The sequence below is a fragment of the Camelus ferus genome, chromosome 12 (genome assembly GCF_009834535.1).
Source record: "Camelus ferus isolate YT-003-E chromosome 12, BCGSAC_Cfer_1.0, whole genome shotgun sequence".
In the NCBI taxonomy this organism is placed as follows: Eukaryota; Metazoa; Chordata; class Mammalia; order Artiodactyla; family Camelidae; genus Camelus; species Camelus ferus.
Genome location: NC_045707.1, coordinates 8,855,649 through 8,881,081, shown reverse-complemented (window position 1 = coordinate 8,881,081; position 25,433 = coordinate 8,855,649). Strand labels below are relative to the sequence as shown.

Below are 25,433 nucleotides of genomic sequence, written 5' to 3'. Positions count from 1 at the left end.
AACTACAGAAGAGCAGAGTTACTATGTCTTTGAAGAGATCCAGCTTGTTCTCCCCCCGCCCATGCCTAAAGCTGTGGGAACATGACCCTCCTCCTTGGTTGCTTGTGCGACAAGTGATTAGCCATTTTCAAGGGCTCCTGTATGGGAGCGCTAATCTAGGTGGTAGAGTACAGTGACTGGTCTTCCTTTAAGACTCATAATGTAAGAAAGAACGTGACGGGAACACAGTGTTCATGAGATTGTCCTAAACTAGCCCGCAGTCTTCCTTCACCTGGCTGTCTTGCTTCTCCATGTCGACCTGCCAGCCACTTCACCCCGTGATCCCTCATCTGCTTCCTTTTGTGTCTAGCCCTCTCTTACTCTTAGCCTTTTTTCTGCCTGTCCACCCCTTCCCTGCAGCCCTTGCCACATACTTTTTCTCCAGGTTTGTGACTTCAGTGGATCCTTTTGGCAGGAAGAGAATAGGTGTGGGTGCCAATTCAGCAGTGTTCAAGTGCCCAAATGTGACATGACTGCCATAGGATCTTAGGTTGCATTAATTGTATGTAATATTTAGAACAGGGGAGGTGATCTCTTCCTACTCGGAGCAGTTGAGGCCACAGTTGGAGTAGGCAATGAAGAGAGTAGAAGTTACTGTGGGACTCTGGAGACAGGCTGCTTTCATTTTACTTCCCAGCTTTGTGACCTTGGGCAAGATATTTGACTTCTCTGTTGGGGGGTGGAGGAAGGTGTAGTTGGCATATTAAGAATTTGCAGATCAAAACCTGCTGAATGAGGAGGCACAAGCCACTGACATGGAGTGAGCAGGGAGCTCCCTCCGCATCCGCATCCACATCAGAGCTCCCACTTGGGGAGGTGAAACCCGGGGTTGTTGTGATTGAAGCTGCAGTTTCAGTACACTCAGACAGAGGGCGCAGTCACAAGATTCTTCACTTACAGATCCCAGAAATGGGAGTGGGGAGCATAATGACTGGGGAAGGGCAGTCCCTGTCCCAGGTCACGGGCAAGCAGGACACAGAGAATCGGATCTTAAGTCGGCTTATAACTCTGTAGGCTCAACTCCAAGTGCTTATTTTCAGAGGTGCCCCAGGAAAAGCAAAGCAGGAACTTGAGTGGGAATCCTAAGCTCAGGCCCTTATCTGAATGTCCAGACTCTGGGTGTGAGCAGGGCTGTCACACTAAAATGCCTAGGCAACTCAGAATAGCTGTTTCCTCATCACATCTAATGGGGTTGCTGAAGATTAAATCGAAGTAATAGAGTTGAAGTGCTTAGAATGGGGCCTGGCACGTATGTACCCACTAAAAATTGGTTTTTATAATTAGTCAGCTCTGGGAATCAATCTTTAAAGAATAGAGTTGAGAGTGTATAGTTTCATAATCAGAAAGACTAGAGTTTGAATTCCAGTTCTGTCACTCGCTAGCTGTATGACCTTGGAGGTTGACTTAAAATTTTTGAACCTCAGTTTATGTATCTGTAAAATGGAAATAATAATAGTGACTTCCGATGTTTTGAAAAAGAGGTGATGGAATGGTTGAGGTTAAGGCAGAAGGGTATTGTTAGATGAATTTATTGTCCAGGATCTGGCCTGAAACTTTGCAGGCCTAGGCTTCTGTTACTAACTTACCCAGAGATGATTTTGGTGACAGATTGACCCTAGTATCTCTTTCAGGGTTATAGTAGGTCGAATAGTGGCCCCTAAAAGATATGTCTATTCTCGAATCCCTGAAACGTGTGAATGTGACCTTATTTGGAAAAAGGGTCTTTGCAGATATAATTGAGGACCTTGAGATGAGATACTCCGGATTTTCTGGGTAGGCCCTAAATGCAGTGACAGGCATCTTTATCAGCGGGAGGAAAAGCGAACCATGTGAAGGCGGAGGAAGGGAATGGAATGACGCAGCCACAAGCCTTGGAACACCTGGAGCCGCCAGATGCAGGGAGAGGCGAGGAAGAGAGGGAGTATGGTCCTGCTGGAGTTTGGACTTCTGGCCTCCAGAACTGCAAAAGAACAAATTTCTCCTGTTTTAAGGCCCTTATTTTGTGGTAATTTGTTACACCAGCCTCAGGAAACTAATATAGCCGCTAGATAAAGTCTACTCAATTAGGGAAAGCTATTTGGCCTAACTGATAAATTTTAAGAAAATGATTCATCAAAAGAAGGTGTTGTTTGTAACAAAAGCCAGATAAGCTGGGTTTGGAGAGGAAAATGCTGCCGTGTAGACTCACCCCTGTCCAGGTGCAGAGGCGAGGAGCGCGCATGCAGGCGTTCTGGTTATTACAGGAAGGGCGCTTGCTTTCAGTGGGGCCAGGTGCTCCATCAGGAGGCCGCTTCCTGGGCCAAGTGAAATTTCTCAAGACTGTCCTTTCTTTGCTGCACATCAGCATTTACCAACAAACACTTGGTGGAGTATCACTGCCGAGAAAGGCTCTGAAGTAAGAGAATTCCATGGTCAGTAAGTTTTGGGATATGCTATGTGCTGTGTCCCTAATCTTGGAGTCTCACCGGCATATTATCATATTTAGGGACCGGAGAAGTTGTGATATCAAGTTATTTAAAAGTACTTAACCCAGATTGTCACAGATTTATTCAAACACAGAATCCTTATACAACAAGATAATACCACATCAGAAACAATTATTGCATTTCCCAGGAAAGAGAGGGCTCTTGTTTAGAAATTTAAGTCAAATCGCAGGATTGATGGCCCAAAAAGAGTGATGAATTTTTATTGCACCTGCTCAAAAATGCAGAGTAATGCTGAACTTAAGAGCTTAAATCCGCTGGTCATCGAGCACATCCAGGTGAACAAAGCCCCCAAGATGCAGCACAGGACTTACGGAGCTCACAGTCGGATCAACCCTTAACATGAGCTCTGCCTGCTACGTTGAGATAGTTCTTACTGCTGAAAACGAGCGGATTGTTCCTAAACCAAGAGAGGAGGTTGCACAGAAGAGAGAGGTATCCCAGAAGAAACTGAAGAAACAAAAACTTAAGGCCCAGGAATAAATTCAGCCAAAAAAATAAATGAAAATAAGAGTTGAAACAGAAGTTGAAGTCAAATTAGTAAGAAATTCAAAACAAACATAAAATAATAAATTGGTGTTCTTTTTATACTTTACCTTTATAACAGTTTCCTAGGATTCCAATAACCCTAGAAATAAATTGCCACTGGGCTCTAGGGGAGAATCCGTTTCTCGCCTCTTCCAGTGTCTGGTGGTCGTCCCAACGTTCCCAAGCTTGTGGCTTCATCACGCCCTTCTCTGCCTCTGTCGTCACATCACTCATCTGTGTGTCTGTGTTGCCTCCCTTTTCTTCTCTCTTGTAAGGACACTTGTGATGGCTTTTAGGACTCACCCAGATAATCCACCTGTTTTATCTTCATCTCTAAATCCTTAATTTAGTCACATCTGCAGAGATCTCTTTTCCAAATAAAGTAACATTTGCAAATTTCTGGGGTTTGGATTTTACATCTTTGGGTAGTCATTATTCGACTGGGCCTAGGAGACAGAATATATCACCTCGTTATGTTTTTGTTTCTCAGTTACGTTTATATTTTCAAACGGTTAGTACATGCCATGGATCAGCATTTAAAGACAAAAAGATACACAGAACAGTGTTCTGTTTCTTGCTCTGGAAGGGGGTTATGTGGATGTATTTCTTCTCTGATAATTCATCAAGCTATACCTTTTTGATTTATGAACTTTTTTCTGTGTATTAAACTTTTAATTTTAAAAATTAAATTACTGAAAAAAATAGACCTTCTTTCAATTCCTGTATTTCCTCACCTGAATGTTTGCCCTCTCTTCCCTCGTATCCAAATTCTCCTTTCTTTCAGGCCTCATCTTTTCTGAGTGCTCCAGCTTTCGCTTGGCCCGCCTTCAGGATCCCACAGCCCTAGCAGTATGGTGTTTCCATGGATACAGACAACAGTGCCCTTCCAGCACTCCCTGTCATACCCTCCACACCCTGCAGCCTCTCAGTGCTCACCAAATACATCTGCCTTTTAAAGTCTCTGAGTCCTTGCTGGGAGTTCTCTCTGCCTGGATTGTGGTTTCTTCTCCTGGCTGGGCCACTTTGAAAACCTCGCTCAAATGTGTGCTCTGTGGAGCCTTTCAGATTGCCCAGGCTAAGTTAGAAGTGCTTATGACGTTGTATTTTCATGAGATGTCCCTTCTTAGTAGGCAGTGTGCTCTTAAGGCATAGGCCTTTGTCTGATTCACCAACCTCTCCACCCCAGGCATGGTGTGTAGCTGCTCAGGCTGTCATAACTAAACAGGCTGGGAGATTTAAGTGGCAGACATTTATTTTCTCACAATTCTGGAGGTCAGAGTCCCATACCAGTCTCTAGCATGGTCGGTTCCTGCTGAGAAGTCTCTTCCAGGCTTGTAGATGGCTGCCTTCTCGCTACATCCTCACATGGCCTTTCATTGGTGTGTGGTGTGTGCAGAGGGAGAGAGAGCAAGAGAAAGAATGAGGTCTCCCACTGGTGTCTCTTAAAGGACACTAGCCCTGTAAGATTAAGGCCCCACCCTAATCATCTCGTTTAACCATAATTACTTCCATACAGGCCCTATCTCCAAATATAGTCACACTAGGGATCAGGGCCTCAACATATGAATTTGGGCTAGGGCCGCAGTTCCGTCTACAACGTGTTCAATCAGGGCTTAAATGATTTGGATCACAGGATTGTTAGTGAACACCAGTCTCTGTCTAGACAAGAACTATAGACAATTCTATTTTAATGAAAATATTTTGAATAAAAGGTAGTTGTAGAATATTGAAAATAATGAGCACAATTGGAATAAGCTAATCTCAGGTTGTGTATCCACACAAATGTGTGCAGAATACTTGCACTGAGCTGTACCAGGCAAGGGTACTACCATCACTATAACTGAAATCTTTCCCAGAAGAACATGTTGCATTTCAGATATCTGTAACAGCAATAAGCCACACAATCTATGGTTTAGCTTAATTATTTCCATAATTGTTTTGTGCTTTAGGCTCTTTTTTGCCAGCAAAACACATTTGGCATACACTTCCAAACGCAAAATAAATTTTTAATACTTATGATTGGATAAACTTCATATGAAAAGAACATCTCAGCATTTTATGAGGACAGAGACTAAAGGTAGATAAGCTACTGGGTAAAGTTCCACATTACAGAGACCAATGAAACTCTGATTTAACATTTCACTTTTGAGGGTTTTTTTGTAGCGAAAATCAACATTCTGAGAGAGAGGTAATGGAGAGGTGAGCACTTGAAATAAGATAATCTAAGTATGATACATAAAGCCATGTACTGAGAATTTGAAGAACTTAACAGTGAGATAAGCTAGGCTGCAGTCAGATCCTGCAGTCAGATTCTAGAGGGAGATAAAATTCTGACAGCTGTATCATTTGGTGATTATGATTTTCAGACGAAATATACATAGTCTGGGTGAAAGTTTGACGGTGCTGGAGACATGGTGCATATGATTTTCACAAGAGAAAACTGAAGAAAGCATTAGAGGTCGGCATGCTAGTTTTTATCTACAACTTTAGCATAGCCCTTGTGTATGGTACCAGATGATGAGGTCTGTTCAAGGATAACTCTTGCCTGGAGACAATGAGTATGATAATTGCACACTATAAAATAGGAACCCTTATACTACACCCTAGAAGCTACTTATAGAACAATATTGATATCCAGTGGGAACTCACACATTCTCTGTGCTCCAGAATGATGTCACAGGCAGGAGCACTTCTGGAATGGTGGACTAGGACCTCCAAAAATTAACTCTTTTTTGAAAAGCACCCAGACCAAAGTACATGAAATAAAAAGTGACAGGATTGAGGGGAGAAATAGACAATTCAATAATAACAGTTGAAGACTTCAATATCCTGCTCTCAATAATGGATAGAACAAGTAGGCAGAAGATCACCAAGGATACGGGTGCCTTAAACAACACTTTAAACCAACTAGACCTAACAGACAGCTGTAGGACACTCCACCCAACGACAGTAGAAATGCACATTCTCAAGTGCACTGGAACATTCCCAGGACAAGCTGTATGTTGGGCCATAAAACAAGCTACATAAAGTTAAAAGCATTGAAATCATATGAAGTATGTTCTCCAACCACAATGGGATGAAATGAGAAATCAAGAAAAGGAAATTTGGGGAATTAAAAATATGAAATTTAAACATCACACTCATAAATAATGAGTAGACAAGGAGAATCACAAGAGAAATTAGAAAATACTCAGAGATAAATGAAAATGAAGACACAATATACCAGAACTTAAGGAAAGCAGCAAGTGCAGTGCTTAGAAGGAAATTTATATGAAAAAGAAGAAAGGTCTCAAATCAATAGCCAAAGCTTCCACCCAAAGAAAACAAAAAAACAGAACAAAAAAGAGTGGAAATAAATGAAATAGAGAAGAAAAATGTAATAGAGAAAAATCAAGAAAACCAAAAATTGGTCTTTTGAAAAGATCAGTAAAATTAACAAGCTTTTAGCTAGACTGACCAAGAAAAAAAAAAAAAAAAGACAAATTAGTAAATCAGAAATGGAAGAGGCAACATCACAATTTACCTCAAGCACTACAATGGACTATAAGGAATATTATGAATATTTATATGCCTATTAGATGAAGTGGACAAATTCCTAGGCACTTAAATGTTTGTAATTGTTATGTCTTCTTGCTGTATTGGAGCTTTTAAAAAATACATAATATCCTTCAGCATCCCTTAATACCCTTTTTTGGTTTTAAGTTTATTCTGTCTGACATTAGTAGAGCCATCCCTGCTGTCTTTTGGCTACTATTTGCACAGAATATCTTTACCCATCCTTTCAATTTGTTTGTGTCTTTGGATCTAAAGTGAGTCTCTTGTAGACAGCATGGAGTTACATCGTGTGTTTTTATTTGTTCTGCCAAACTCTGTCTTTTGATTGGAGAGTTTAATCCATTTACATTTAAAGTAATTACTGATAAGGAGGGACTTCCATCATTTTGCTATTTTGTTTTCTCTATGTCTTACAGCTTTTTTATTCATTCCCTGCATTACTGCCTTTTGTGCTTAGTTAATTTTTTGTGGTGAAATATTCAAATTCCTTTCCCATTTTGTTCTGTGTATATCCCATAGCTATTTTCTTTGTGGTTACCATGGAAATTACATTTGACATCCTACAGGTAAAACATTCTAATTTGAATGTATACCAGTTTAACTTCAGTAATGTAAAAAACTCTGCCCCTTTACAGCTCCATCTCCAGCCTTTGTTGATGTCCCCACAATTACATCTTTATACATTGTGTGCCCAAACATAAACTAATAATTTTAAATGTGTTCATCTCTTAAATTATGTAGAAAAAATTTGAAGTTATAAACCAAAGTTACTATAATACTAGCTTTTAGATTTTTTCGATGTATTAGTCTCTTAAATCATATAGAAAACAAAAAGCAGTTACAAGCCATTGTTACAATAATACTAGCTTTTAAACAATTGCCCATGTATTTACCTTCATTGAGATCCTTATTTCTTGAGTTACTGTCTAGTTCCTTTTCATTACACCTTATAGGACTTCCTTGGAGAATTTCCTTCAGGATAAGTCTAGTGGTAACAAGCTCCCTCAGCTGGGTGTCTTAATTTCTCCCTCACTGTTGACAATTTTCCTGGATACAGGATTCTTTGTTGACTTATTTTTTCCCTTTTTAGCACTTTGAATATATTGGCTCCCTGCCTTATGGCCTCCAAAGTTTCTGATAAGAAATCTATTGATAATTTTATTGAAGATACCTTGTATGTGACAATTTACTTCTCTTGCTGCTTTCAAGATTAACTCTTTGTTTTTTGAAAATTTGATTATATTGTGTTTGGTGTGGGTCTCTTTGAGTTGATCTTGCTTTGAAATTTTTGAGCTTCTTGGATGTTTATATTCATGTCTTTCATCAGATTTAGGGAGTTTTCAGCCATTATTTCTTCGACATTCCCTCTGCCCCTTCCTGTCTCTCTCTGCCTCTGTGACTCCCACAGTGTGTGTGTTGGCCTGCTTGGTGGTGCCCAGCAGGCCCACTGGGCCCTGTTCACTTCTCTTCAGTCTTTTTTCTTTCCATTCCTCAGCCTTGATAACTTCCATTATTCTATCTTCAGGATCACTGATTCTTCTGCTTGCTCAAATCTGTCTTTGAATCCCTCTAGGGAATTTCATTTCAGTTACACTTTTTAGCTCCAGAATTTTTAGGTTTTCCATTCCCTTATCAGTATTTCCATTTTGTTTGTACATCATTTTCTTGATGTTCTCCACGTCTTTCTTTAGTTCTTTGACCATCTTTAAGACAGTTGTTTTTAAGTCTTTGTTTAGTGTGTATGCCATTAGGTCTTTTTCAGGGACAGTTTCTGATGATTTGGTTTTTTTTCCTTGAATGGGCCCTACTTTCCTGCTTCTTTATATACCTTGTGGTTTTTTGTTGGAAACTGGACATTTGAGTCTAATAATGAGCTAACTCTGGAAGTCAGATTCTCTACCTTCCCCGAGGTTTACTGGATCTTGTTATTATTATTATTATTTTATTATTGTAGGCTATCTGTGTTGAGGATCAGCCTGAAGTATAAACTTAAGTTCTTCTTAAGTCTTTTCTGAGCTTTTCCCTGGGTGTCCATGGTCATTTTCTGATTTTGCCCATATATGCAATTGTTTTTGAACATCCTAATCTTTAGTGTCTGGCTCCTAATAATGGAAGAAGAAAAATGAAGCAGGGGAAAGGGCACTGGCTCTTTAAAACCCCTGGAAGTCACTTTAGCTGGAGGGAGAAGGGCTTGCAACAGTGAGGAGAGGTGCAACAGCAATGGCTGCTGCCTCTGTGTCTGCACCTCTGTGATCAGAAGCAGCAATCAGTGACCAGAGCTCAGGTCACCACCACTTGGAAGACGGGGTCTTTTTTGCTCACCTAGCTCTCACCAGCTGTGTGCCTGTCGCTGTGCAGAGCTGAAACTGACCAAAATTAATCACAATTTGCCATCCCAGCCTTCTCATGGAAGCTGCAAAACTTCAATAGACTCCAAAGCTCCAAAATAGTTACATTAGATAGATTTGGCCAGTGCTATTCTTGTCCAGGTGGGGAGACAGGTTCCTGGAGCTTCCTACTCCGCCATCTTCCCAGAAATTTTGTGAATTTAAAATTTATACTGTGTGCACCCTCTGGTACTTCACCTTTTTAAATGTGTTTTTTGAGGTTTATCATACTGATAGATTTAGGTCTTGGTTGTCATTTAAACCGCAGTGCACTATTTTACTTACCCATCCATTCTGTTTATTCATTCATCTCCCTACACAATGACTGGTGTGTGTCATCACCCATTAAATGTCACCTGCTATTACTGGTGGGCATCTAGAAACCATCGTTTCTGTCTTACTATAAACAGTGGTTCATTAAACATTCTTATCAATGCCTTTCTATCTACATGCAGGAGAGGTTTTCTAGGATAGGATCCTGGAAGTGGAATTACTGAGTCTTAGTACAGACATTTAAACTTTACTAAATATTGCCGAATTACTCCCCAAAGTGGCTGTTCCAATTTATATTCCCACCAGCAGTGTAAGAGAGTTTTGTTTTGTTTTTTTTTTTTGCAAATCCTCACTGACACATAGTATTATCAGACTTTCTTGAAACATAAAATAGTGTATAATGCCATATGGAGAACAAGATAAAGAGTTCCTGTGGACTCTATCCAGTTTAAGAAGTAAAACTGCAAATACAAATGAAGCTCTCTCTGTCCTCCTCTGACTCCGTTCTTCTCCTCCCCCCTCGCTGATAAACATTATCCTGAATTCTGTGTTTATTATTCCCATGGAGGTCTTCATAATTTTATAATATTATTACACACGTATCTATCCATAAATATGTCTTATACATTGACGAAATGGTTTAAAACTTTATTTATATAAAGTTTATACTTTATATAAATGAAACAATCAACACAACTTTCTGTTGCTTGATTTTCTTTGCCCTGAACTTCATGCCTTTGAGGTGCTGATGCTGACGGTGGTGCTGATGGCGCCATCAGACACCTGCACAGCACTTGCAACACGCAGCCCTTGTTCTGTAGTTTATTCATCGTAACTGTTATATTGCAGTCTGTCAACTAAGTGCACCGCAGCTTATCCATTTTCAAACTTTCACCATTACTAGCAATGCTAGGCTGACTGTTCTTCTGTGTACATCCTTGTAGAATGATTTGGGTGTCCATCTAGGACCAGCATATTCCAGCATCTTCAGCCATGCCCAGTGATACCAGAGTTTCCCCATTTGACAAACGTATGAAGGGTTCCAGTATATGAAGGGTTCTGTCGCTCCACATTTCACCCACATGTAATTTTGTTCGGCTGAAATACTTTTCCAATCTCATGGATGTGGAAGGAAACCTCATTTTGATTTGCATTTCCCTGATTACTGAGAGATTGAACATCTTTTTTTTTTTTTTTTGATATTTTTCTCTCTCTTCTGTCCATTGCCTTATATTTTCCCCCATTTTTGTAATGGAGTCTTTGGCTTTTTTCTTATTCATTATAGACATTCTTGATATGTTTTGGAATTAATCCTTAATATTGCAAATGTCTTCTCCTCTGTGGCCTGACTTTTCTCTAAGTTATGGTGACTTTTGTTGTAACCAAGTTTTAGATTTTTGTATACTCAAACTTAACGACCTTTTCCACGAGGATTTGCGTGTTCTGCATGGTAAGACCTTTCTTACCCCAAGATTCTAAGAATATTCTACGTTTCTTCTATTTTATCCTTCTATTTCAAGTTTCTCTATTTTTCTTTTTTTCCCCTGTTTTTTATTCTTCTATTTTCTTTTATTTCAAGTTTTGCTATTCTGTTTTAGGTCTTTAACCCACCTGGAATCTATTTTGAATGGTAGGAAGCAATTCAACTTTAGTTACTTTCCCTGTGAAAAACCAATTGTGTCAAGCCATTTATTAAACCCTTTTCCTTTTGTAATGTCCCCTTATGTATCATGTTTTCATATAATATGCATGAGTCTGTTTTGGTGCCTTCTGTTCTGATTCACAGTATATTTATCTTGGTACCAATAACTTAATTACAATAGCTTCATAGTGAGTCTTGATAAATAGCAAAGCAAGTCTCCCTACATTATTCAAAACATTCTTGGTCATACTTGGCCCGTTGCTCTTCTATGTACATTTTGGAGTCAGTTTACAAATTCTTCGAAAACCCCTATTGAGATTTTGTGTAAAATTGCATTAAGTATTAACATTTACTGTTTGGGGAGAAGTCCCATCTTTAAAGTCAGATTTTCTCATCCATTTATGTTATTCAAAAAGTTTTATGATTTTACGCATCTTTGGTTTGACTTATTCCTAGATACTTTCAATGCTTTGTAGCTCTTACAAATGGTGCCTCTTTAAAAACTACGGTTTCCAACAATTAGTTGTGGGCGTGTAGACACATAACTGACTTTTGGATATTCATCTTTTATTCTGCAACCTTACTGAACTCTCTTCTACACGTGGCTTGTCTTTGAGCCTCTGATTTTCAGGATTGGAGTCTTCTGTAAATGACAGCTTTGTTTCTTCATTGCCAGCATACCGTGTGTGCGTGTATGTGTGCATGTGCACGCACGTGTATTTTGTCTAACAGCATTGGTCAAATGTGGAATTGCACAGTGGAGGGGATGTTCAAAAGCATTATTGTTCAATTCTAAATTATTATGGCTTCTCAGTTCTTCTTTGACCCATGACTAGTCTTGAAGTTTATTTTTAAAAATTCTAGTTGTATGGACATTTTTTGCTTATTTTTTGTTATTGATTTCTACTTTTATGAAATTGAATTCAGGAATGGGTCTTTATTATATCGATGTTTCCTATTTGTTGAGTGTTGTATTATAGCTTAATGTGCGATCAATTATTGTAAATGTTCAATATGTCCTTGGAAAGATAGTATATTCTCTCTGTGGATTTGTCCATTTTTCATTGTAATTCTGTCAATTATTGGCTTCTGTGTTTTGAAATTGTGTTGTTAGGTTCAAAACAGATTCACAAATTTTGTGCCTTTGTTAGAAAATGTTTCTTCTAGGATAGCCTCATCCCTAATGATGCTTTCTGTCTTTTGTGCTTTTCTGATGTTTGGCTAATATTTGCCGGGTAAACCTTTTTTTTTTTCTCCTTTTAGTCTCAGTCTTTCTAGGTACTCAGGGTGTTTCTTGTCAATATCATACAGGTGCATTTTCTTGTCCCTGGCTAGTCTGCGACTCTGCCTTGCAGTTGATAACTTTGTTTACAGCTTGGTGACTGTAGATACTTATGCATTCGTTCCTACCATCTCCTTTTGTACTTTCTACTTTATATGTCTTTTATTTATTTGATAAAAAAAATTCTTGCCTTCTTTTGGACTGATTGGGTTTTCATTGTGTCCATTTCTCCACTTCACCCCTCCCTACAGGCTTGAGGTTTTATTCTGTTTCCATATTTAACATTTGTTTTTTGACTTATCTGAAATTAATCAGTATCTCTCCTCTACTCTAGTCTTGAATAGTACCAAGACCTTAAAATGCTTTAATTCAAATATCCACTCCTATCTTATATGTCATTATCCACCATTTTATTTACACCTCATTTTATATTCTTCAAATTATTTATTATTGCTGTTGTTTCTATACAGTGCTGATTTAGATTTGCCACATGGTTACCAATTACTTTGTTTACCAGTTTTTCTTATATCTTTTTTTCAAATGTTCTCTTTCTGAAATAAACCCTATAGTATTTTTTTCAGTGAAAAATCTTTATAGTGGTATTCTCTTAGTCTCTTAAGATTAAAAAAAAAAAAACCCTTCTCTTCCTCATTGTTGTGTTGACATTTAGCTGGGAAGGTAATTATAGGTGGACATTTATTTCTCTCAGCAGAAAAACTTAATGTACATTTCTTTATGGATTATGCTGTGCCACAGCCAGCTTAGTGGAGGAACTGAGGCTTGAATCTGTGCCCACGCGACACTAGAGCTGAAGTTCTTAGCCAAATCCTTTGTATTTGGATTCACCAAATAATACAACATTTGAACAACAGGTTCACATGTTCCATCGTGACAGCACATAGGCAAATTTTAAAACACAACATCCAGTCCAGTAAGCATTTTTTGCAGACTTCTCAAATGCTAAGCCACATGAGGGATGCAAAAGAATATTGTTCTTTGGTTGGGAGGAGCGCATCCTTGCTGGGGAGGTGGGAGGTCCCTGTGGCATTTGTCCCATCACACTTCAGTGTTCTGGGTCTCATGACCCTGGGAAATAGCAAACACGTAAGGGTCTCTTTGAGCCACCAATGTGCTTGTATATTGATTACCCTCAATATTACATATGCAAACATTGTAGCCTGGCTGGGGAGCCCCTGAAAGCAAGCCGGGACTAGGGTGTGCACATACCTAGTTCATTTTGGGAAGTGAGTGATTCCAGAGACCAGAAGAGTGTAACAGGGAAAGAGGAAAACCAGTATAAGAGTGCATTCTCATGCTGGTCACTGGAGCTATGTCCTAACCAGGGTTCTCCAGAGAGACAGAACCAAGAACTTTATTATAGGAAAGTGGCTCATGCAATTATGGAAGCCAGGAAGTCCAAAATCTGCAAGACCCAGGAGAGCTGATGGTATGGATAAAGTCAGAAGGCAGTCTGCTGGAGACTTCCTTCTTCCTCAGGGAGTTCAGTCTTTGTTCCAGTCAAGCTTCAACTGATTGGGTGAGGCCCACCCATACTGAGGTGGGCACTCTGCTTTATCCAGAGTTCACCATTTTAACATTAATCTCATCCAAAAACACCCTCCAAATTGACACATGAAATTAACCATCAGAGGATTGATTCCCTGGTGTCACCTTGCAGTGTGTAGCATGTACCTCAGACGATGCTGTCTGGGACAGAGAGGGAGCAGTTGTCTCCTGGTGCCACATCCCATGGGCAAGGCTTTCCCAGTTGTGGATGTATGAGTTATGGGCAGATTCCCACAGGTGACCTGCACTGTAGCATCAGGGCAACCCTGGGAGAATGCCGGAGACGCACAGGGCAGCAGTGTGGCCAGGTGTGTCAGGGTACACCTGCAGGAGATGGGTTGCCACAGCACTGGCCGGAATAAAAAGTGGATGAGAGACTATAAGGCCAGGGCAAAAGGGAGGCCCAATTCCTTCAGAGTACCCTAGTTTTTTCTCAACAAACACCTACTGCTCTATTTTCTACTGGAAAATTTTAGAGTTGCTGTTTTTCCCACTCATGATAGGAAAATCATTTAGTTTTTGTGACTCTCCAGGAAGCATCAGTGTCTTCTCTATGTCCTAATGTCCCTCTCTGTCCATGGCTGTCACCATCCTTCTTTCTGTCCTGCAGTCCTCATAACCACACCTTACGGTGAAAACTGTTACTCTCTCAGCTGTCATGAAGCCTTTGAGGCCACGGACCCACCCTGTCTCCCTGTTTCTCGGTTCCTTGATTCTTATTAATTGCTTAGTAAATGTGGTTAGAGCAAATTGAACGGGCTTTCCTTTTTGACTCTACCAATATTTTATCACCAAGGTTTTCATCCTCATCGTGCATTTAGAATTCTGCAGTTAGGCCTTACCCTAGCCCCATTGTCTCATGTATCACATGAGACAAACGGTACCTACTCAGAAGTTCACTGCTAGATTAAACGAAGTGGTGGGTAGGAAATTGCTAGTTAGCTGTACAGCGAAGTACAGCTGCAGACGACGGTTGTCACTGCGGCAGAGGTTTCTGCTGGCTGCCACGGTCTGCTCTCCTGTCTTCCACAGGAGTGATTGCCGCTGGGCTCGACGACAGGCGCTTCCCATCTCCTGTCTTGCTGGTGTGGCCTTGTGGCCAAGTGCAGGGATGTGTGCACAGACGATAGTGCAACTTCTAGGTCATCACCCCCAAAGACAGTGAGCCCCAGCCTGGAATGATGCTCCTTTCCCTTCTTGCAAACTGGAACATGAACACACTCGCCGCCCAGCTTTGACCATGAAGGAAGATGGTGCCCTCGGGCCAGCACAGCAACGAGATGGGACGGGCCTGGCTCACCATCTGGACCTTAAAACTCTTATGTGGTAAGGAAATAAGCTTTTCTTTAAGGCACTGCCTTTAATGTTAGAATCTCGGTTTCAGCAGCCCGGACTCTGTCCTGTTATTATGAGAACAGTGTCAGTATGAGCCTCATCTATTGGCTCCTCCTCCTCTGACACTAAACTCACATTGGACCAGAATCACTTGGCCTATTTCTCCCTCAGTGAGGACATTAAGGTGGAGGGGGCAGGAGACACTGAGGACTGTGCTATGCCAGGTACATGAAGGACGGCCCTTGCTTTTCCTGAATTCCTGTAGAATAACTCTAGAGGAAAGCTGTGAGCTCACACCAAACCATCTTTTTGTGAAGCCTTGGGCAGAGAAGGTGGAGGCGATATAATGAAACCCCTGCTTCTCTTATCGTGGCCTCGGCCAGGACTTCCTGTGACACACATTTATTAACCAATCTGCCTGGAAGATGGAGCCAGGGAAACTCCTAGAGCGGTAAGAGCCCAGTGCACTTCAAAACATCAGACAGAGCTAAGCCCAGATTCCAAAGTTTGTTACTTAGCAGCAAAGTCACTTAATCGCTTAATCTTCCCAAGTTCCTTATTACTGTTTTTTCTGTCTCTTAAATGGGGACACTGCTGTGTGCCTCCAAGAGCTGCTGGGGACATCATGTATCACTGAGACAAAAGACCAGAGTATTTCTGGACATCTACAGGGTTCGCAAATGCTCAGTTCTTTCCTCTTCGTTGCTCAGAAAAACTTGGGGGGATCCTTTCATTAAAACTTTTGTTTGAATTACTTTATATCCCAGGCTCTCAGAAGGTATCTGAGGCTCCCTCTAAAATGTATGTGATTTATAAATAACGAAGTGCTTTTGCATTCCTTTTAGGAGTGGTTATTTAGGATTACTTTCTTCTGATACTGAGACATGTGTGTGTGACGGGGTAGGTTTAATTCGTTATGAAAGGGAAGGTGCTGAAACACAGTGGACGTTGGTTTCTGAGAGCATCGCTGACCTTGATGAGAGGGGAGGGGCGGGATGGAAGGAGCTGGTGATTCTGACCCTCGAGGCTGGGCGTGTGAAAGCCAGCTCGGGAAGGCCGTGGTCAATTCTGAGTGAGCCTGGAGCAGCTCGTGAGGCCGGGACGTCTGCAGAGATGAGGGTGTTACGATCACAGTTTAAATCTCAGTGTTTAAAGCCATAAGGCAGGTAATTTCCAGGGCCGTGCAGGTTCCTGGGGACTCCAGGTGTGGGGTAAATACTTCGTGTTTCCCTCTCTCCTCCTTCCACTCCCCTTCCTGTCTCCCTTGTTTCCTCCGCCTGCTTCCCTCCAGTCTCCCCACCGTGCACACAGACACTCATTTGTATTCAAAGCAATGTTTAATCCGTTCACTAAATATGTACTGAATAATAAACGCATCGGGTTCTAACGGAGAAACAGATTCACAAGGAGCCACTGGAAACCGAAGTACATACCTGCTTTACTAATGGGCCCCACAAGTGCCCAATGAACTCGGAGGAGCAGAGACAGCAGACGCCGCTGGCCTGGAGCTGGGAGGAGCCACCTTCCCCTCAGACTCACCCCATCCCAGGCAGAGGCAGAACCCTGAGCAGCCTGGCCTGCGTTGTTCGGAGCAGGGAGAGCAGCTGCCGAGGGAGAGGGAATTAGTGTCGCCTGGTAAATGGGGCCCCGTGTCCTTGGCTCTTGCTGGTCCTGCCAGCTGGAGGAGGGAGCAGTGCGTGATGGGCAGTGTTCAGCCCCCATCCTGGGGGCAGAGCAGAAGTCTGCCCCTCTGGACCAGTGAGCAGAGGCCTAGGTGGGTGGGTGTGTGGGTGGGGGACATAAAGGCTCCTCCCCGACAGGGAACTTTGTGTCTCCTCAAAATTCATGTCGAAGTCCTAAGGCCCAGGAACTGGGAATGTGCCCTTGTGTGGGAATAGGGTTGCCGCAGATGTGGGTAGTTAGGACGCGGCCACACTGGCGTAGGGTGAGCCCCTAATCCAGCACGACTGGTGTCCACAGAGAGAGAGAACTTGGACACAGGCACACAGGGGAAATAGGCCATGTTAAGATGGAGGCGGAGAGCCGGGTGATGAGTCTTCAAGCCAGTGAGTCCCTAGAAACTAGAGAGAGAGGGAGAGGCCTGGCGCAGTCTCCCTCTGCGCCCTCGGGAGGACCCAGCCCTGTGGACACCTTGGTCTCGGATTCTGGCCTCCAGACTGAGAGAGAACAGATGTCCCCTGTGTGACCTCCGGCCCGTGGTGCTGTACTCCTGTGGCCTCAGGAAACCACTGAGGCCTTGCAGGAGGAGCCCTAGAGGAGAGACCAGAGCAGACAAGGGAGGCGAGGCCTGGCAGGGCGCCCGCAGGTGCCCCACCTGCTTCTCCCCAGAGCTCTAGGGAGGACCTTGGAGTCCGTGGGAAAAGGGTGGTGGTTTCGGCCTGCTCGGCGATCTTATCCTTTGCCCCAGGTCCCCTGTTCCCGGGACTCTAGTCATAGGCTCCCTGGTTACCGACGGCAAGCCAGCAACCTGCTTGCAGACTCCTCGGGTACCTGTGCGCGCAGAGGGCAGACCCGACCCGCGCTCCTCCCTTCGACCCACTCACCTTTCCATCAGGAGTGGCGGCGGGAAATGCGCACGCGCCCCGCCCAGCACGCGTGAGCGTGGTCCTTGACTGATGGAGCTCCCAGAGCCCTTTGGTTTTAAATGTGGTTGGTTTTTTGCCTGGTTCACGGCCTCAGCGGTTCTGTCATCCCTTCAGAGGGCACTGCCCTTGTCATTCGGGTGACGAGGCCCTTAAGCGCACACTCACCTTGTGTAGTTCCCTCCGCTACAGGGCTATCCCAGGGAGCGTCTCCAAACTGCGCCAATTCAGGGGAACTGGGCCGGGGAAGGCGGGGCCCCAGGGGCAGCTTCCCGGTCACTGTACATGCCTCTCCTGAAGTGTCCTCCCTGCCCCCCCAACACCATCCCCCTGTACCCCCAGGGCCCACTGCAGATCAGGGCTCCCTCCTCTTCTGCTCTGCGTAGTGCAGAGGTCTGAGGACCACTGCATGGGGCAGCTTGCACTCATTCAGCTCCTGCTGGAGTGGCCGGGCGTGACTTAGGCGTCCCCCACTGCTAGCCCCACCCAACCCTCTTCTCCGCGTTACTTGAACCCAGGGAATCAATTTCCTCAGCATCTGGCCTAGTGCCCGGCACCCAGGGTTCAGTGAGCACTGGGTTTATTTGAGCGAGCCTGGTGACCTGCACCAGCTAATTTTGTGTCCCTGGGCTCCCCGCCGTCACCCTGTCTGCCAGGCGAGGGCCCTTGAACCGGATGCTCTCTCCAAGGTGCCTTTCAGCCCCAAGTGCTCGGATTCGACCTGTGACTGTCACTTTCTAGTAGCTTCTAGTAACCAACTGCTCCGCCTACCCCCCACCCCAAAGACAGCTGTCAGCACAGTCCAGGGTTTGGGGATGTGCATTTGTCTTACAAGAAACCAAGATTTCTCCCATTTTCATTTCTCCCACATCTAAAACTATAATCATGATTCTTATCGTTTGATTATTTGTTGACGTGCAGGGGGTCTCCAAGACTACTTTCAGGCTCAGCATTCTCTAGAAGGATTCACAAACTCAGAAAAGCTGTTACATTCATGGTCATAGTTTATCACCGTTGAAGGACACAGAGTAAAATCAGCGGAAGTAAGAGGTGCAGGGGCGGAGTCCGGGGGAGACCAGGTGTGGGGCTGCCACCTGTCCTCTCCCGGTGGAATCGCATGGTCAGTGCTTCCTTCTCCCAGCAGTGATGGCGGAGGGAAGCGGGTGGGTTTGATATGTATCTAATCTGATTTGAGGCAGAATGTGAGAATTGATTTGAATTGTAGGGATCGCACAATAGGAAAGTCAAGGATGACCCCCAGTTTTCTGCTATGAGAGGGAATGCTGGAGGGGGTCTGGGTCTGGGGAGGGGATGGAGGCAGTGAGTTCAGTTTTGAAGATATTTATCTGGGGTGCCTGTGATACATCCATGTGGGTCTGAAGTTAAAAGAAGAGGTCTGAACTGGGAGTCATACGTGTTCAAGGTGTTACAGAAGCCTCGCGAGTGGAAGAAATTGCCTGAGGGTGGAACTTATGCATGTTATTGAGGGATTCCATTGTGTTAAAAATCACCGGAGACTGAGGCGAGTTGGCTGGAGATACAGGAAGAAAGCTAGGATAAGGTGTGAGTGTTTCAAGAGGGGGACTGGCTGGGACCTTGGATGTGCTGAAAGGTTAAAGTGAAGATTGCACAAAGAGCTGTTAGAGCCGGCAAAATAACCGGTCGTGAGTGGCGCTAGAGCACGCCCTTTTGGAGAAGGGAAGGTTGGGTTGAAACCCTGAGCAATGGTTTGAGAAATGAGGTGCAGAGACACTGTAGGGAGCGGGGGTAGATTGCTTTACAGACGTTTGGCTGAGAATAGAAACTCAGAGATGGGGAGCTAGCTGGAGAGGCACTGGGGTGGAGGGTTGGTTTTAAAAAACTTTTTGTCTTTAAAAGTGGAAGAGCCCCAAGCATGTTAAAATGCAGAGGGGAAGGATCAAAGGAGAGGCTGAAGGTGAAGAAGAGAGAGGGCTACTAGAGGGCAGTTCTTGAGAAGGTGGGAGGGGCTGGGACCCAGGGCCCAAGGAGGGGCTCACCCGAGGAGAGCAGGAGGGAAGGAGGAGAGGATGCTCGCTCGCAGGCGCAGGAGAGTCTGAGTGGTGACAGTCCCTTCCTTGACGCCCTGGGAGGTGGCACTTTTCTGTTCAGTGCAGGCTTCACAAATACTTGCTGATTGCTGACTTGTGCCAGACACTAGGCTATGAGCAGGTGAGGTAAGTGAGAGGGAATCCAAGGCTCACATGGGGTTAGAGAGAAGTGGGGGAGACAGGTCACCACCCTCAGAGCTAACGTGCATGGAGCATGGACCCCGGGCCAGGCAACCATAGCTTTGAGTTCGCACATCAGCCCCAGGAAATGAGCCACAGTGTGATTCTGTTTTAACAGATGAAGGAACAGAGGCGCAGAAAAATTAAATTACTCCTAGGTTAAAAAAAACTGTGGGACTGAAATGAAAACCCAGAAAAATCACTCGGGAGGCTGTGCTCGTCACAACAGCATCACGTGCTGGCTCTGGTTCATAAACCACATCTCAGAAAATGACTGGCCAACGTGCCACGCGCCCAGAATCGCCAGTTTTCCAGGGCAATCCTGGTTTAGTGTCATTCTCATCTTTTCAACGAAGGCAATTCATTAACTTTCCTTCTGGCATCTCTTCAGCTGGCACGCTCTGGCTCAGCCTTTATCGTCCAGCCTGTTAACCCTCTGCTTCCTCCGCAAAGCTGGTCCCTCTACGTTTTAATCCATCTTGGTTTTCTAATTATAGTTATTTTCTGCATCCCAAACTGGGGCACAAGGGATCTGTTTTAATTTAGGAATCTGTGTGAAATCCTTCAAAAGGCTTACAGAGATGGTGATATGAGATTTTAATCTCCAGCCCAAACTTCTCCCTTGAACTCCAGCCCCATATATCCAGTTGCTTACACAGCATCTCTGTTGGGAAGTCAGATTTTAAAGCCTGAACCTCCGAAGCCTGATCTCCACCTTTGACTCTGCCTCCCTTGTCTGCTGCCGCCTGCGGTCTCCCCGTCTCAGTTAGTGGTCTCTTCATAACTCCAGGTGCTTGGGATAAACTCTCATTCTCTTAGGCCCCACATATAATCAGCAGATGCATCCTATTGGCTATCTAAATTATACACATCCATAATCTGACCATGTGATAGTTAATGGGTCAGCTTGGCTAGTGGTACCCAGATATTTGGTCAAACACCAGTCTAGGTGTTACTGTGGAGGTATTTTTTAGATAAGATCAACATTTAAGTCAGCTGATTCTGACTAAAGCAGATTACCCTTCCTGATATGGGGTGGGCCTCATCCAATCAGTTGCAGACCTTAAGAGAAACGAATGACCTCCCCGAAGGAAGAGGGAATTCTGCCTACAGGCAGCCTTTGGACTTGAGTTGCAACATCAACTCTTCCCCTGGGTCTCTAGCCTGCAGGCCTACCCTGCGGATTTTGAACTTGCCAGGCTCCATAATCGTGGGAGCCACTTCCTTAAAGTAAATTCCTCTGTGGAGAGAGAAATACTCTTTCTGGAGACAGGAAGAAATACTCCTGACAATCACAGTCCTCATTTCTGTAACTAGTGATGGGGCTGTAGCTGGAATTTTCAAGTACCTTCTTCCAGTACCCATTCTGTATTTCCTTTGCCCTCGGCAAGCACTTAGCTTGTTGTGGTTCTTTGCCTGGTGGGATGACCCGAACTGTCATTCCTGAGGGGTCTGGGCCATTAGTAGTCCTGCTTGACTTGGGTTATTGTAATTTTCCATTGACTTTTATCACAGGGCATGGTGATACTCAGAGATACCTTAAGTGACCTCCTAGGTTCCAGACGTACCCTTCCTTACCTCCATTACAGAGCAGCAGTCCAGTTTCCTCTTGATAACCAGAATCAGCCACCCCCGCCAGCACAGTAACTCCCTTATTTGCCTGCTGATTCAGAGACTTGGTGGCAGGGTTCGCTTCCATTCAATGGAATCATTGTTGCATCTACTGGTGGAAGCACTCTTCCCTTTGGAACTAAGACCTCAGGGCCAGCTGAGCAGAGGTCATGGGTATGGGAAGCAAAAATCTTTGCTAGTGGGACACTAGGGGCAATAGTGCGTGATGCCATTTCCACCCCTTGATTCCTGGACTCAAACTGTGGCTACTAGATGGCCAGAGAACCATTTTACACTTCCTCTTGGTTATTTTTCTGGAGAGCTCTGACTAACACAGGCCATTCCTCACCGCCTCTACTATCATCTTGGCCCAAGCCACCATCATCTTTACTTGAATTATTGCAAAAGCCTCCTAAGTCATGAACAAATCAATGAGGGACCATGTAGGTTGGACCTCAGATGATGCATGAGAGCCTGCTAGGTAGAGCATGGTGGCAACATAACATCAGGCAGAGGACATTGCAAAAACAAAGGCATGGGTGGTTCTGGGAGGGCAAGCTGTGTCCATTTCTGTTGGTCAGTGAACTGGCCAGGGAGGGTGAGGAAGAGCAGACTGGGGCATATTGTGAAGTCTCTTATGAGTTTTCTTTTCTTGTCTATAAAGATTCAGTTTTATTACTAACTGAGAAAGCTTTTCCTGGAAAATTATGCAGAATTGGCTGTTGTTTTCTTTAGATAAAAGTATTTTGTGAAACTCAGTGTTAATCTGCATTTTCCCCCACCAACTTCTTCCCTTGTGTTGATCTGCATAGAGTTAGCCACATGGGGTTTTGGAAATTTTTCTTAAATACAATACATCTATTTAAGACATAAACTAGTTGACTATTTGATATTACAATATTAGCAGATTATAAAATTTTTGAAAATAAACTTTAAATTTTGCAATAATTTAATTTTTCTAATTTTTAAATTTATTTATTTATTTACTTTGAGGGGAGGTAATTAGGTTTATTTAATTAATATTTATTTTTTAAATGGAGGTACTGGGAATTGAATCCAGGACCTTGTGCATGCTAAGCACGCGCTCTACCACTGAGCTATACTCTCACCCCTGCTGCAGTAATTTTAGGTTTATAAAAAGTTACAAAGATAATACCGAGAGTTCATTCATGCCCTTCACCCAGTTTCCCCAATCTTTTTTTTTTTTTTTAAGCTTCATGGATTTGTGTGTCATCCTTGCGCGGGAGCCATGCTAATCTTCTCTGTATTGTTCCAATTTTAGTACATGTGCTGCCGAAGCAAGCACCGGTCTCCCGAGTCTTACGACTTATATAACCACAGCACATTTGTCACAACTAAGAGGTTAACACTGGTACATTACTGTTTATTCTGGACTTCATTCATATTTCACCCATTTTCCCACTGATACCCTTTCTCTGCTCCCGGACCCAAGGCAGGACCGCATGCTGCATTGACTTGCCATGTCCCCTTGCTCTCCTCTGGTCTTTGACAGTTTCTCAATCTTTTCTTCTTTGTCATGACTTAGGCAGTTAGGAGTACTGGTCATGTGTTTTGTAAAATGTCCCTCAGTTTGGACCCCTCTGATGTTTTCCTCCTGTTTAGACTGGAGTTTGGAGGGGTGAATACAAAACAGAGGTGAAATGCCCTCCTCATCCCATCGCGACAGGGGTACATGATTTCAGCGTGACTTAATACTGTGATGTTAACTTTGATCACTTGGTTAAGGTGGTGTCTGCCAGACATTTCCATTGTAAAGTTACTGTTTTCCTCTCTCAATGCTCTATTCTCTGGGACAGAGTCATTAAGTTCAGCCCATCCTCAAGGAGGTGGGGACAGGGAATGAAGCTCCACCTCTTTGTGGGGGGACTATCTACATATATTATTTGAAATTCCTCTGAAAGGAAGATTTGTCTCTTATTCCCCATTATGTATTCAATCATTTATTTATATCAGTGAGTCCTCATGTATATTTATTTTATACTTTTGTTATAATCCAACACCACATTCTTTCTTTTGTTCAACATGCTCCATTTTTTTTTCTAGCACTACCTTTTTGTTCTGGCACTACAAGATGCTCCAGACTATCTTGTATTTTCTCTGCTCAAACCCAGGAGTCAACCATTTCTCTAAGGAGCTGTTGTAACATTTTATTAAAACCTTAGTATAGGGTTTTTTTTAAATTTAATATGGTTTTGAACAAATAGAATGTTATGTTTAACTATATTGAATATTTAAATATGAAAGAGTGGAGAGTAATATATATATTGGGTTGATGGGTTTTATAATTATGAAAAAGAAAATTATCTATTTATATTAATATGCATTGTTATTGCCTTATTTTAAATGTGATATTTAAAACAACAGAAGCTGTTTCCTGCTTGTGTATGTGAAAGCATATTCCAGAGTATAATATTCTGTATATGTCCCTTAGCTCAGGCTTGTTAATTTTATTTTTCAACTATATAACCTCTTTACTGGATTTTTCCTTTGCTTATTCAATCATGGAAAAAGGTATGTTAGAATCTCCCAAGTGTGATGGTCGATTTGTGAATTTCTCCTTGTAATTCTTTTAGTCTTGGCTTTATATGTTTAGAAGCTATGTTATTAGATGCATACAAATTTAGAATTGTTCATCTTCATGGTTATTTAGCTTTCCAAATTAATTATCTTTATCTATAGCAATTTTCTCTCTTTTTTATGGTGTTTAAACATACAGAACATAAAATTTATCATTTTTGAGTGTACAGTTCAGGGACATAAGTACGTTATTCTGTAACCATCACCACCATTTATCTCCAGAACTTTTTCATCTTACAAAACTGAAACTATAGTCTCCTTTAAACAATAATTCCCCTTTCCCCCCTCCCCCAGCCCCTGGCAACCACCACTCTACTCTCTGTCTCTAGGAATTTGACTACCCTAGGGGCCTCATATAGTGGGATCATACAGTATTTGTCCTTTTGTGTCTGGATTATTTTACTTAACATGATGTCTTCAAGGTCCTTCCATGTTGTAGCATCCATGTTGTAGAATGTAAAAAGGGATTTCCTTCCTTTTTAAGGCTGAATAATATTCCATGGTATGTATAGACCACATTTTGTTTACCTGTTCATTTGCTGATGGACACTTTGATTGCTTCCACTTTTTCTAACTAATGTCAGTAATGACATACTGGGTCAGTAATGAGCATGGGTTTACAAATATCTGTTCCAAGTCCCTGCTTTCAGTATTTTTGTGTGTGTATATACCCAGAACTGGATCACATGGTAATTCTATGTTTAATTTTTTGAGGAACTACCAGACTATTTTCCACAATGGCAGCACCATTTTATATTCTCACAAGCAAAGCACAAGGGTTCCAGTGTATCCACACCCTCTCTGACACTTTTTATTTTCTGTTTTTGTTTTTTGTTTTTTATAGTAGCTATTCTAGTGAGTGTAAAGTGGTATCTCATTGTGGGTTTTATAGTAATTTTTAAAATGAAAAATCTATTTTTTCTGACTAACATACAGAGCTTTCTTTTGGTATTTGCCTAGTATATATTTTTTAATACTTTACTTTCAACTTTTCTGTAACCTAATGTTTTAGGTGAGTTTGTTGGAAACAGCAAATTACTGATTTTTTCTTTTCATATTCAATCTGACAGTCCTTGTCTTTTAACTGAAATCTTTAGTCCACTTATATTTATTGTTGTTGACAGTGTACAGTTAATTATGACATACTATTTTGTATTTTCTATATGTCTTCCTTTTTAAATTAAAAACATTCTCTTTTCTTAAATTCCTTTGGAGTTAATTTGTTTATTTTTTCATTCCATTACTTTCCTTCTGCTGTTGTAAAGTCGTAAACTTTGTTTTT

The 25,433-nt window shown here is 42.6% G+C and overlaps 1 non-coding gene across 1 annotated transcript; it reads right to left on the bottom strand.

Moving 5' to 3' along the window:
• Positions 1-22,752: 22,752 nt before the first annotated feature.
• On the bottom strand, positions 22,753-22,859 carry LOC116667863. The gene has a single exon (XR_004324917.1). It is a non-coding gene; the product is annotated as a U6 spliceosomal RNA (small nuclear RNA).
• Between the last annotated feature and the right edge of the window lie 2,574 nt (positions 22,860-25,433).